This window comes from Sturnus vulgaris, chromosome 4 (assembly GCF_052056855.1).
Source record: "Sturnus vulgaris isolate bStuVul1 chromosome 4, bStuVul1.hap1, whole genome shotgun sequence".
NCBI classification, from domain to species: Eukaryota; Metazoa; Chordata; class Aves; order Passeriformes; family Sturnidae; genus Sturnus; species Sturnus vulgaris.
This window is the reverse complement of record NC_142246.1, coordinates 13,612,142-13,626,842: the sequence shown is the minus strand read 5'-3', so window position 1 is coordinate 13,626,842 and position 14,701 is coordinate 13,612,142. Positions and strand designations below refer to the sequence as shown.

Here is a 14,701-nt window from a genome sequence, read left to right as displayed (position 1 = left end):
GACAAATACGAGTGACTTTGACTTGTCCTCACTTGGAAATGAACATTTCTTAGCAAGTTAAATGTGAAATGCTTTTTCATCCTGATAAACACACATTTCCAACTACCAGGCGTTTGTCACCCAGAGGTGTCTGTCGATGAAGAGTTAACAGCTACATAAACTGAGAATAAAATATGTAATTGAGTGCAGAAGACAGGTTTGGCACCTAAATCAATTTTCTCTCATACTCTTTCCCATTAGTCTCCTTAGGTATTAAAGACCAAAAGGTTCAATGAGGATCTATGTGAAAACTCTACAGAAGAAGACACTTGTAGGGGAAGATTTTTAATTCATCTCACAGATGTGTTGGAGGAAGGAAAGACTGCTCAATAAGGAGCCTGTCCTGGTCCATCAGTCACTCCTGTTGTATCATGTGAGCATGCCAGAAAAACCTTATGGGTGACTATTAAATAATAAAGGGAAATCAGGAATTCTAGACATTCTCATGTCCTTAGTGTTCACCCACAGATTGTGTTCACCCTCTCCAAGTTCAGCCCTTTAGCTGAAGTGCCTGCTTCTCCAGTGCTGCCCATGCAATTCAAAGGAACAGTCACCTCCAGGTGGCAGTTCAAAGGACAGAGAAGTCTTCATCCAAATTAACACAAAGTAAATTGGTCCCTCTATCTTTGCATGGTGCAAGATGATTGCTGTTGAAAACAATCATTTAGGGCCAAAACCTGCTGTCTACAATCCATTATACCAAGTATAATTTATTAACAAAAGGCTTAGGGAAAGGGCTGTGTTTGATAGATCTAAGTGAAAGACCACAGTTCCAAAATACACAAGAATAAGAAATTGCTAAAAAATATTGAAGACAAAGTGGCTGTTTATTTCTATGTTTGGCTAGTTTTTTTGTAGCCTTCACAAAAAAAATGAAAGCAAAAACGTTCAAGGAAATGGAGAACTCAATGAGGGTTACCATACTTGTTATTGTTGAAAGAGTGAGAAGTATTCGTGTTGCAGGTATGGATGTACCAGAAGGCATTAGGAAACATTAAAGCAGTTGTCTTTTTTTTTTTTTCTTTTTTTTTTTTCTTTTTTTTCCTCCTCTCCTGCATTTACACAACAAAATTAACATTGTGTATTTCAGGGGATAAAGACTTGGACCCTGTCACCTTTGCATCTACGCTTGTGCAATAGCACACCTGCGTGTGACCAATATTTCAAGGTAATTCATGCAAGTAATTAGAATATAATATTGACAGAACTTTTTTCTTTTTTTTCTTTTTTCTTTTTTTTCTTTTAGTGTTTTTTTTTCTTTTCCTTTAAAAAAAAAATTTAAAGGGTGAGTAAGGCACAGAATAATTTGAGAAAGTCAAAATACATAAATCACCAGGAACCAGCAACTCTCATTTGAGGATTCTGGATGAAATATTGCGCCAAGGAAAAGAAATAGTGGTGAGAACTTACAATAAATAATTGAAAGTAGAAAGTTTTTTGGTAGTCTAGAAAGATAAAAAGTTGAGTAAATATAAAATAATGCTAAGGGGAGTTTTGGAAAGTACAGATTGAATGCCTTACTGATGTGTGTGTAGTATATTGATGTTTTAAGATCAAGGTCATGCCAAGACAAACCCTGCCTTGAAAGCTTTTACATTTTTCACATCATATGAGAACAATATTGGGTTCCACTTCCATAAAAATATTCCCATTCTCAGTTGCTGACATACACTGCACAAACTCTCTTGTGGTTCATATTCTTCCATTGCTGTAAAATACTCACAGGCAGGAATGACTTTTCCTAGATGGAAAAGTTACTGACATGGGTGTCTAGCACACAGCAGCACCCATAGCCAATGACCATTTGGAAAGACAATACTGTCCATTTCACAGCTATCTACAATGTTTTCAAGTTAAAACATTTCCAGGCTTGGATTCTTTTCAACAAATGATAACTCAGAAGGAGTAAATTACTCACATTATTTCTCAGTAGACTATAACCAAATGTGTGTTCAGAGTAACCCAACCCAAGTGAACTACCCTTAAAAATGCAAGCCAAGCTGATCTAAATGCAGGGGGTTTGGAACAGATGAAAGAAGGTTGTGAAAATAAGATACTTTCAAGGGAAACAAGACAATCAAAATGCACCCTGCCAATCAAAATACCTTGTCCTGATCCAAAACAAATTAAAGAAAACACTCAAATGAACATTGTACATTAAATCTTGTATAGCTCCATCAAGATATATTGTCTTAACTCCTTTTCCACATCCAGTCAGGGCAAGACTGGCAGCACAGATTTCTGGGTTAATTCTCAAAGAATGAAAAAGCCTTAATTTGAACTGGCACTAAGGATTGGCCCAGAAAAATGCTTCTCTGTGGCATGTTGGAAATGAGGGCAAGAAAACAATAGTTGGAAAGTGTGGGAAAAGAGCAGAAGGATCACTTTCAGCTGTAGTGTTTAATGGGACTTGGCAGTAAGGTCAGCATGAATGATATAACACCAAGTTGGATTTTCAGAGAAGGAAGCTGGAGGCCGTTCTGTTCCCCTTCAGGCGCCTTTTGGGTACTTGCTTTTTAGCTGGTTCAAGTTGCACTTTGTTGTTCCTTACAAGCTTCTGTTACCCATTTCACTTTACTGCTCCAGAGACCTTTTTATCTTTTTGAAAATTTTTTTACAGTCTGCCATTTATGATAATGAAATATTTCACTCTCTTCTGTCAAATTTTGTAAATTCAGTTTTGCCTGCAAAATGTGTAGCTCCTTTTTAAGTATAAAATACACTTTTACTCGTTTTGATAGTTCTTGCTTGCCATTTTAAAAAATGATTCCAAAAAACCTGCTAATACAACTCTTCATTTTTATTTTTTCGTTCACAGAAGCAAAAGTCCTACTGTTGTGTGTGAAACCTTTCTATATTCCATGCAAAGTGCCCCAATCACATTTTTATGTCTTTCACTTATGAAAGAGAGAAACAGTTTTTTCTTCTTCTGACTGAATTCTGACCTTGATGCTCAACAAATAAAGTACATATAGTTGACTCTGCATCTTTTGACTCCCAACTTCAGATGTACTGATATACTCCCAATTGGGATGTATTGATTTTCAGTGAATGACAGTGGAACATGTGATCTGGTACATGTGGCAAGATGTAACAGGTGTTCTAAGAAGCAGATCTGCTAAAATTATCAGGATTTCTCAGTATCTGCAGAGGAGTATAGAGAACTCTAATGAAATCTTGCTTGACTAGAGATAGGTGGAACCATTGAGTTTTATCATGTCCTTTCTGATTTCTCTACAACATTGGAAAGCAGCTCTTCTAAAGTGACTGCTCGAGATCTGCCTCATTTTCTGATCCTCTACAGAAACTGCTCCAGAGATATGGCAAAGCATATTTTCCTTGTCTTGTTTGCTTAAAGAAAGGAATGAAGGAAGTGTTGGCTCTGTTGGAGGTGGGCTTGCTAGCCAGCAGCTTGGCACACCTCAGCTTGCTTCTCCCAGGCAACTGGTGATTCCTGGGGGCCTCCTCCTTTTATTTCAGTTCTCCTGCAGTTTTTTGATTCTGCTCAAAATTTTTACTGTTCTGCTAATTGGAAGACAAACTTTAGGTTGCCCAGTGGTGTTGGCATAACTGTTAAAATGGATAGTTGAGAGTTTTAACTAGTGAATCCCTGAACAGTATGTTGAGAAGGAGAAAATTAACAATGCCTCTTCTTTCTTCTCTCTTTTTCCATACAAAATCCTGCCAAGTTGACCCCATAACTTCATCATGATACCAGTTCATAAATTATTATATTGTCATTCCAAATCTACTAGATCAGGATACATTAGAATTCTTTTTTTGACATTATAGATTTTTGTATCAGGAAAAGCTGTTAATAGAGTAATTACCCACATCAAACAGGCTATCTGCAGACAAGGAAAGACTGTGATAATCAAAAGGACTGAAAAATTAAATATGTCAAAATAGGTGAGGATAACATCAGATGATCATTCTCACTGCTAAAAAGGTATTTGATGCAAATATTTAGAAAACATTTCTGTTTCATCTTGTATTTAGATTAGCACTTGCAATTATCTAGACACTGTTTCTTGTGGTAGATTGTCGGTTTTCTCTTGTGGCATTTTGAACTTTAGATTATTAATTATATTTATTTAATTATTAACAATTTATATTAAAATAATGAAATCAAAGAATCTTAAAGCTATACATTATAATCTTGATGCTCTATTTTATAATACATAGGAACCTTCTTGACACAAATGTCCTTTATGCAAAACACAAAAAATTAACCCATTGTAATAGATGTCTATTACTGATTTAGTTATTGTTTTCAAGGGTGAATTAAAAGAACTTCCTTGTACTTTTTAGGGAAATAACATCCTTGGAATGTTTTCTTTATTGGTATAAAAAATAAAGTAAGTTATGTGACAGGCAATCTTTTAAAGGATGAGTTATGCACATTCCAGACAAAAAAGCCTAGTAGACTAGTAAATATAACTGAATAATGAGACTTAGTATGAGACGAAACAAGATGTAAAATGGAAAAACACTTTGCAAATTATGAATGTCTTTAAAGTGATAATTTGTTTTTTGTCTTACAAAGCCTTTATATTTTGAGTACTCTTCAAAGTACTCAAAATAGAAGTTGGCAAATGGGTCCCCAGTATTTTTTGACCATGTGGTGTATTGCAAGACTAGAGTATATAGACAGCATTGCCACTGAAGAATGTATAGAAAGCCATTGGTCTTGGCCCGTAAATAAAACTGAGGGAAATAATAAAATGATAGCAAGTTAAGGAATATGGTGTGGCTTTGGCCTTATTATTTTGCAGAGTGATGTACAGAACAAAAAAATTAGGCAGAGTTTCTGTGTCTGTGTGGTCCAGCTCTCAGCTGTGGTCTGAGTCAACTGATTTCATGCAAGAATGAGCTGTCTGTCTCATAATCATGGAAGGAGAAAAAAGCCCAACCCCGGAATATGGTACAACACTGTATTGTGACATCTCTCAGGTTGTACCAACTGTGTTGTAAAGCATGTGAAGTAGCAGAAATTTCTTGCAGTGAAAGGATATTTTGACTCGTGGAAGTTAAAAAAAGTAATTTAAATTAGCTGAGAAGACCTGTTTGAATGATGTTTTAGAGTATCTGTTTTCTTCCTGAAAACCAACATTGAAGAAATTTCCACGGACTCTACCCACTAAGCACTGATATACTCAGTGTTTTTGCAGGATACAATTCCATATGACATGTTTAGGTCAAAAGTGCCTGACTGCAACATAACTTTGCTATCATTAACAGCAGGTGCAACTTCCTCTGAAGCCACCATGGCATATTGCACTTGATGAAACATCTATTGCCACTGTCTGACGTTCTGTATTCATTCCCTATTGCTCCCCAACCAAGACTTCCATGCTTGGTTTGACACAAGAGATGTTTAGCAGCATGGGATCCTCTCTCTAGGAGCCCATGTGTGCATGCAAATTGCTGTCAGGAGTAGCCTCTGCCACCTCTTGCAGAGATGCCAACCACTTTGATCCTGCCTGAAAAATTTAAAATGATAGAGCTTGAGAGAAAATCTGCTTGCTTCCTATATAGTTTTCTGTGCTTTTGTCCCTTTAAAATAATCTGAGCATGTAGTAATGCTCAGTATGACTTTTACAGTGATGGTCATGAAGGCTATAGCCAAAGAGCTGCCTCTGAGTCTATTAATTCTTTTCAGCCATTTATTTAGATAAAAATCCAACACTAATCAGTGATCCTTAACGACCCCTCTTGCTCTGATTTAACCTGTTGGATTTCAGAATATGCCTAGTTTGCTAGCAATAAGAAGCTACAAGATTGCTAGTCTGTCTGGATTCTCCCTGGATCTTTCTCACTAGCGTTTTTCTATGTATTAAAAAATATATACTCTTACTAAAAGCAGGCAGTGCATATAGCTTCTTTAGTAACTCTAGGGAATCCTGGTTATCAAGGATTCCCATTTTTTTTTGTAGCCGTCTGTCTCCAATATTCTGTTTCATATAGTTATACAGCCGCAGAGTTGGAAATCCAGAGGTTGTGAGTGAAAAAAGGGTGATGAAAGCTTGGGCTTAAGATAAAAGCCAAAAATTAAACAAAAGGAATGGCTCTTTACCACAAGTAGTTTTTCAGTTTAGCAATGAGGAGGTGCTGACCAGGGATACTGCTTACCCAGCTCCTCGGGTTGCTCAGCAATTAGGTGGTTTGTACTGCGTGAGCCATCTATGTCTGATCTCCCTAGGATTTCTTACAGTACACACTGTAGTAATATTTGGGAATCAACAGAGGTTGGTGGTTCATTTCTGTGGCTACATAAAAGTTGGATCGAGCTTTTTCTGTGTTGTAAGCAAACATGAATCCAAATTCATTTTTGGTTATGGTCAAGACGAGTAAAAGGTCCCATGAAAGGAAAACAGTGCTGCAGCAGAGGGACATCTCAGCAAAAGGTGCTATAGGGGGATGGGAAAGGTTGACAGGAAAGTGATCTGGGAAAAATTAGCAGAAGTGGAATTGGAGGATGGCCCTGGGCTTTTGAAGGTGAGGGTTTGTAACTTTTGATGGGTTAATTCCCTCTATTTTGCCTTTCTTCTTGCCCACCAGCGAGTCCAACCACCTCTTCACCTTGCGATGGTAGGAGAAGAGGGCACTGATGTACACCTGCTGCTACCAAGGTGCCAGTCTATATCTCCAGCTTTGGGCCCTGTGCCACTGCTTTCCTCACCACCCTCTTCAAGCAGGTGTAGCCTCCTTTGAGCCAGTGCCTGGGGATGAGGTCTATGCTTTTTATTTTTGTTCCTCTGCTCTCTCCCTATCTAACTCGCAAATTGCAGTGCTGGCAGAGATTCTCAGTGGCAGGCCAAGCCAAAAAGTAAACCCCAGGATTTAAACTGTTCTGCCATTGCACAGAACTGATCTTACAGAAATGGCACAAACATGGCTGAACTGAAATGCAATTCAATTTCCTATTTTCCTAATTGCTGCTGGTAAAAATACTACAGTAATGCAATGCAATAGAATATAGATAGACAGGTGTTGATTCAGTCCCTTGCTTTAAAATATTGCTTTGATTTGCTTTGTAAGTAGTGATGTATATATTGTTGATAAATGGTTTTCTTTCTATTTTTCCCTTCTGAGTAGCAAATCAGATGTGTCCACTAATCTCCCACCACACATCCAAGAATCCAATCTTTCTGTTTCTTCATGGTTCCTCGTTAATACTTTGACTTAATTTGTGTCCAGTACTTTAAAAACCAGCTTCTATTGACAAGCTCCATGGACTGAAGAGTCCACAGCCTTATCTCCTGCAGCCTGGGGTGGATTATTCAAGCTGTGGATCACTACTGCTGAGGTTTCCTGCTGCAACACAGTGCCCTGCAGAGCTTGGCAGGGTAAATGCTGCTTGCCAGTCTCTTGTTGCTCTTTAAAGGAGCTATCTGCAAAAGTCCACTTACTAGAGTTTTAAATGCACCCAGCCAAACTTGTGAATTTTGTTATCAACAGCTTTGATTTTTGAATGCTTAAATTCTCTGTCATAACCTGCTAATATGCAGTTGAGAACTGATTGAATTAAAAAAAAAAAGCCCATTAAATATGATGACAGAGGAAAGCAGCTGAATAGTAAGAAAAGCAACTTTGGGAGGGTTTTTAAAGGCAAAATAAAGCTAGAACTGTGAATCAGAAGCTCCACTCAACTCACAATAAGTCCCAACGGGACTGTAGGTTAAAATGAGTGCCCTAAAAAAGAGGAAACAAAGGGACCACAGACAATACAGTAGAACATGATAATTCAGAATAGAATGAGTACCCATATATAGGTAACCTGAAGACAAAAATAAAAAGCTTCAATGCACTGAAGATCAGAAAGCAGTGGAGAAGTCTGAGATCAGCCAAAGAGGCTCTCTGCAAAGTCTTTTCAATTTGACAGTCCTGTCATTCTTTGCTAGTGAGAAACTGTCTGTTATAATCTGAGGAAAAATACATGTGAGGAAACTGTGCATCTGGTATGTAAAACCTGTTTTTCTCAAAAAGCTTCTCCCCTGCATGTGTTAAATAATGTATTGCTGTGAGCAGCAGGAGGAGCTGTGGAATTCCACTGAGTGCAGCTGGGAAGATTTTATGCTTCTAAAATCCCAAACCTTCTGAGCCTTGTAAACCCTCATAACAGTTCAATTTTATTTTTTTTTCCAAAATCATCCCCAGCAGGCTATTTATCCATCACTGTCTCATGCTCTAGTTACAACTAGCATGTAGCAACTGTTCTGGGAACTGCCAGATACAGTTAGATTTACCAGTTTTGTCTTTAAATGACTTTAAATGACTGAACTCAGGAAAAATGCTTTTTTGCTTTTCATGATGCAGTTCTTTCATAAGCTAATCACAGTGCCAGGATATACCTTCATGATGTATGTGTCTTCTACCAGATGGTGTCTTCTATCTGGTACCAATGAGCTGTACCTCAAATAGAAACAAAACATTGCATAGTGCTAGAATGTGATTTTATGATTTATCTCTATCGAAGGATGTCCCATAGGCATAGTTACTACAGACAACACATCAGTAGTTTTGAAGGTTAGTGGTCTTTATACACTATTTCAGTAGTCTCATAATTAAGTCAATGCTATATTTAGGAACTTTCTGAAATTCCTGATCTTTGTTTTCCAAGGTTGAAATGGTCAATAAATGCATAGCTATTGAGATGTCTGTGGCAGATTTTGTTCCCATATTTTCTAGTGATGTTTTTTAGCTCATGTTGCTTTGTGTGGGAGGATGAGAGTACAGAAAGATTAGACAATGCATGTTCGTGTTATTGCCTGAAACAATCAATATATGTGTTTTCTGTAGTCATTGTTTCTTTCGAGCTTGCCAGCACTTATTATGCCTCAGGAAACATCATCTTGCTAAAGAGTACCCTTGTGTCAGTGAATATAAAGCAGCAGAAAATATTCAAGAGAATATGCCTTTCAAGTCTGTTATATTTTAGAATTAATGGGACAGGTTAGATTTGGATCTTTATCCATAGCCATACTTTCTGTCAACAGTCTTTTATCTTTCTTTGTAATTTTAAAAATATGAATAAGAATTCAGAATTTTTAAAGATTTAATTGGAGAGATGAGAAAACTAATTTTACTCTAAGATAATATATTTGATAAAAGTTATGAAGACTTGAAATGGGAACTTATATTTGGAGCTTTCTTTGTACTAAATTAAATTATCATACACTGTCTTTGACACTACAGTTACTGTAAGGTGTAATTCAAATATAGCTGAGCCTAAAATTTATCAGGGAAAACTACTTTTTTGCAGTAATTTGTATATTCAGACAAATATTTTTAAGCTAAATATTTAGCAACTCTCAGACTTTCACCCCTGATACTTGGTAGTTTCCCATACCTGAAATTCTGTGTTTGCATGTGAATTTCTGCAATTACAGGGGTAAAGGCCTGTCTGGAGGGAAAGGGCAAAAAGACACATATGTTGACAGGCATAAAAATGTGTGCATGCTTCACAAAAACTTTAGAGTAAAACTCCAAAGAGCTTATCCATTTGCCCATTACCCTGAAAGATGCTAACTGAGATTTTCACCAGACTAAAAATAAAATTTGTCCTCAAAGATCTGTGCTGATGTGAGAAAAGCAGCTATGCAGAACGATGATACTCTGGAGATTATGACCCATGAGATGCTATTCCTTGATATGTTATAAAGTCTTGTTAAAGAAAATTAAAAATCTTACCAAACATTGTGAGCATTAAAAGAATAAATGTCCTTACAGTTAATTACTTTGCTGGCTATTCTATTTTTACATTAATATGTAACTACAACATAAAAATATTTTAATGCATTTATTTTATCATTGAAATATGATTACAGGAGGTTTTTTTAGAAAACAAAAACAGAATTACAAGGCTATATTTAAAACTGGCCTTGATTGTCACCCAAAATTTTCCCCTGTTTTTATTTTTTTTTTTAGTTGAAGACCTCTTAAATAATGAACAGTTTCTAGCAATTAGTGATTCCCTCAGGTAAGTGTAAATGTAAATCATAGCTTACTCAAACTTCTGTGCTCTATAATTTGTCTCAGAGCTAAAGTATATTTCTTTGTAAATATTTCAAAAGATTTAATGTTACAATAAAATCTACACTGCAATGTTATTGACCTTAGAGATCTCATTTTAATCCTCTTGGTATTCCCTGCATTTACTTAAATCACTGTTTTACAGCTTCATTCTTATACCTGATGAATTCCAAGAGATCTATTGCTAATCCATTTGGAAAATGTAAATCCACAGAGCATTCTCTTTAATCACATTAAATTATTTTTATGTGAAAGGAGTTAATGGTAATTTAATTTAAATTAAAAAAAAAAGTCTAGGATATATTTTAACTTTGTATTCAACGTCTGTACATGAAAGATAAGACAGTGTAAGATCAGATGCAAATGGAGGTTTTCTTCATCTGCATTTGTGATTTAAAACTACATTTGTTTTTGAGTGAATGAGTTGATGGCTAGGGATGTTCTCAAACTTACATTATAAGCAAAAATATGTACAGATAATATAATTGATATACAAGCAAAATAATTTACATAAAGGACCTGATTCAACAAATTACATTACTCTAGTTAGGAAGCAGAGACTGGATATACCAAAAATATCCAATTCATTTCATTTCATGTAATAAATATTCTGAATAAACTTTTCATGAACAGCCCATAAATCATTAAATATTTATGGAATTATTTAACCAGTGTGGAATAACAAATAACTCAGAAAAAAAAATTATTCATTGTGGGTGAATAACATTCAAAGACAAAGGAGTTCATATTACTGCATAAGTTATGCATTGTGAATTATTCTTTTGACTATAAAGGCTAAGAAAGAAAAAAATAAGGTTTACTTTGCATATTTTGTTCAGTGTTTTTCAAAGTGTGTTACATTAAACTAGTATTATCCCCATTTCACACATGGATAAAGCTGAGGGACTTGGTGTTTTAGCAAAAGCCACAGATTATGTCAAATGGTGGGATTAGGAGCAGAAGCATCATTCTTGACTTAATGTTTTAGTCTCTGCTGAGTAAATAATTCTTCCAAGCTGTCTATTGAAGGAAACGGGAAGATGGGAAGGCAAAGCTTTAGACTCAAGCACCAGGAACAGGAATTACCACATGTTCCTACAGAGATTTTCTTTAAAAACTTATAAGACTTATAAACTCTATCTCTGAGACATCTCTCTTCTCGTGAATGGTGTTCACAACCTGTGTTGCTGGATTTAGGATGCTAAGATTATCTTAAACCCCTGAGTGATGAGATTACTGTAGGCTCTCTGTTAAGACTGTTGTCCTTCCTCCACCACTCCAGCTCTCTCACATTTCTCCTGAGACAGCGTGGTGGCCTTCCCCTGCCTGCTCTGGGCATGAAGGGCAGCCTCACAGTGAGAAACGATTTACAGGTGTCAGTCACCACGGGGGTCACCTCTACTCCATGGATGCACCTGCTGGTGAAGCCAGTGGAGTTCACTGCAGGTGGAAGGGGACATCTTTCTAGTCTCCAACATCATCTGTTGCTGCTAGCACCCAATTAAAAAGACTTCTTTTGAGCCTGAAGGCTGAGTTGTACCAGACAGGTTGTTTTAAATAATTTAAAGGAGGAACTGTTACTTTCCCTAGTCCTTGGGGCTACAGATGCCCTAGAAGTCAGCTCCTAGACAGTGCACATGATGGCTTGTTATAAAATCCAACTCATTTCTGTTCCATCATATTCATTCATGTCCTGCCTGCTTATTTATCCATCAATGCACTCCTTACCAGTCTGAATTTGCACACCTAGTCCCCATTTTCTTCAGGACTTCAAGTGACATATTCTTCCATACCTTTTCTGCCTGTTTCTTCCTGGTGCTTTCTCTTGCCTAGCTTGAATGGCCCCAGGCAGAAAAAAAATCTCATTTGCCTCTTTGCTAAGATATTTCACCAGCCTCCAGGTCAGGATAGGTGTGATGCATCTTAGTGCTTCCCTTTTTCTGAAAGACCCTTGATGCTCATACAAAAACTTTCTGGCTTAGACACACTTGGCCATGCAAGCCTTGGTATTGCTGTGACCACAGAGAGTTTTCTCCTTGCCTGTGCTGGACTCCCACCGATGACAACAAATGTGTGAACTCTTGAACAAAGGCAAAGACACCTATGTTGGTAGTGGGATGAATTTCGGGCAGAATATGGTCAAATTTATACATTTTATATATACATATCTAGATATGGACTTGTGCATTTAGATGTGTTGGTAGTGTCAAGGAAGCAGAACAGTGCAAGGCTCAGCTTGATAAAGCTCCCCTCACAGTCTTTTCCTTCTGTGTTTGCATGGGCAAATTGGAACTAATGCAGTGCTCTGTGTTACAGCTGATGGGTTCCAAGACCATGTGTGGTGCAGAGATTGGAGCTGGTGCCCACAGAGCATTTGAGGGCTTTAAACTGCAGGGCTTTGGGGAGATGGGGTGCAGCTCACCCAGCTACAAAGAAAACACAGCAGTCCTAGACAGAAGCAAGAGTGCTGTGAAATCCTCCTATCCACTGCAAAATTGGCATTTAGGGAACACAAAATGAGGTAAGATAGTAAGAATCAATAAATGGTGATCATTATTTTTCTTAAAGGCTGATCTCAAATTCTATATAAATTGCTTATTTGTATCCACTTTTTTTTTCTTCTAATCACTATGAGAATATGCCTAGTCTTTATTTTTCTGTGGTTGTGCTCAGTTTTGTTGGATAAACAACACTAATTTTCTAAGAATGTGTTTTAAGAAAAATTTAAGAAAATTCAGGGGGAAATGTACCTTCTTGCCTCAAAGACAGACACTATCAAACTGAAATCTTACAAATTTTAAAATTTAACACTTAAAAAGCAGTAGAGTATAGCATTCCTACCTTTTGCTATGCTTGTGAGATCATATTAAATGTGTTTTCTCTCCTGTTTTGCTCTTGAAAGGTCCTCACCAGATATCAGGAAAAATGGACCAACTCAGAGATGCTCCAGGTGAAAGTTTAAAGAAGTACATCTTAAGAGGTTTCAAAAAATAAATAGAAAAAAAGCATTTTTATGTCCTGCCCATAGTCCAGAAAAAAATTTCTTCCATGTAACTGCTATTGTTTGGTCACATCTATTCCAGTCTAGATAAAATGAAGAGGCTGATCTGTAGCTAATTATTTGCATCTGATCTTAAACTGTTCTCCAGCATACATTCTACTTTGCTTCATATATCTTGCCTTTCACTGTGGCATCTGAGTACATTTGTTAAGCCATTTAAATAAATAAATAATGAAAAAACCCACAAAGCCCTGAGGATTCAGAGAGAAATTGCTTTTCATGGAACACTTGTTTATACAACGATGTGGAGTTTCGCTGCATAGTTGTGGGTGGTTTGGATACTAGTTATATTGAACTGCTTAGAAAAATCTGTGTATGAATAAACCATATCGACTTCTGTTGTGGTAAGTATTTAGGTACTTAAATACCACTAAGTAAAATATGAAGCTTCTCTGTCCCTCAATGGCTCCAGGTGAGCAGGCTTCTGTAGTGTACTTTGCTTGTAACTGCTTATCCTGTTTTAATGAGAACAGTGAGGCAGTTTCTCACGTACATAAGAACCACAGAGAAATAGCAGATGGCTGGAGAAAAAAATAACTGGGAATTGAAGAATGAAAGAAAAAAGAAGAAAATGAAAAACAGAATAACTGAAGATGAGTGAGAAAAAAGATATAATAATACAAGGTATTTGCTACTGTCCTGTCCCTCTCACTGCTGCAGATTTGAGGGGGTTATTTGCATTTGCAGAGAAGTCATAGTACCACTCAGCCCATATAGAATCTTTTCTTTGATTTTGAAACTTAGAAGCAGCCCCAGGTTGCTGAGAAAAGAAGAGATAAAAATGGGTTGAAGAATATCCTTACCCTCAATTTCAGTTTAAAAAAGATGATACTGCTACTACAGGCTTTAAAGATGACAGGAATTCACTCCATCATATGTTCATTCCATGTTCAGAACTCTGCCATTCCCTCCAGGCCCTGCATCTTACCTGTGAGACCACACAGAAGTGTCTGCCATCAAAAATTGAGTTTTAATAATTAACTGCAAGTCTTTACCACTGAATCTCACACAGTAAATTTCCCTCTCCTTTCCATTTAAATTTGGGGGAAAATACCCATTTTTGGTAATTTTACACATTCAGACACAATAAAATGTTCCTAGTGACACACCGAAGAGAATTTTTAAGCGGAGTTATCGATAGCTGTAATGTGGACGTTTGTGTAAATATGCCTAGTATTTTTATATGAATAGCCTTCTCCCTCTGCTCTTTTATCAGAGTAGAAAGAAGCCCATGAGCTCCTGCACTACAGGGGCCAACTGGTTTTGGTTCTCCCAAGGAATGATGTGTGCAGCAGGGGAGCAGGTCCTGCTTCTGGGCTGGCAGGGGCACAGCTTTGAACCATGCTGCTGCAACCTGACACTATTTCTTAGTAAATACTTGTTTTGGGGTAAAGCACATTTTGGTAGGTTTTTAAGGAGAGGAAGGAATTTGGTGTCTTTTTCATAGCACTGCCTCTGCAATTTCCCAAGTGCTTCCCTCCCAAACCAGAGCCAGAGTGCAGCACATCTCCTAGGCAGACTTCAAGTTTCATGTCAAGATTCTTCGTGATGGAGAATAAATAAGAT

At 37.1% G+C, this 14,701-nt stretch overlaps 1 long non-coding RNA gene across 1 annotated transcript; it reads left to right on the top strand.

Moving 5' to 3' along the window:
- Positions 1 to 245: 245 nt before the first annotated feature.
- LOC148223885 (uncharacterized) lies at positions 246 to 12,573 on the top strand. The gene is made up of 4 exons (XR_015803547.1): positions 246 to 412; positions 1,130 to 1,207; positions 9,970 to 10,021; positions 12,391 to 12,573. It is a non-coding gene; the product is annotated as an uncharacterized LOC148223885 (long non-coding RNA).
- The last annotated feature ends 2,128 nt before the right edge of the window (positions 12,574 to 14,701 follow it).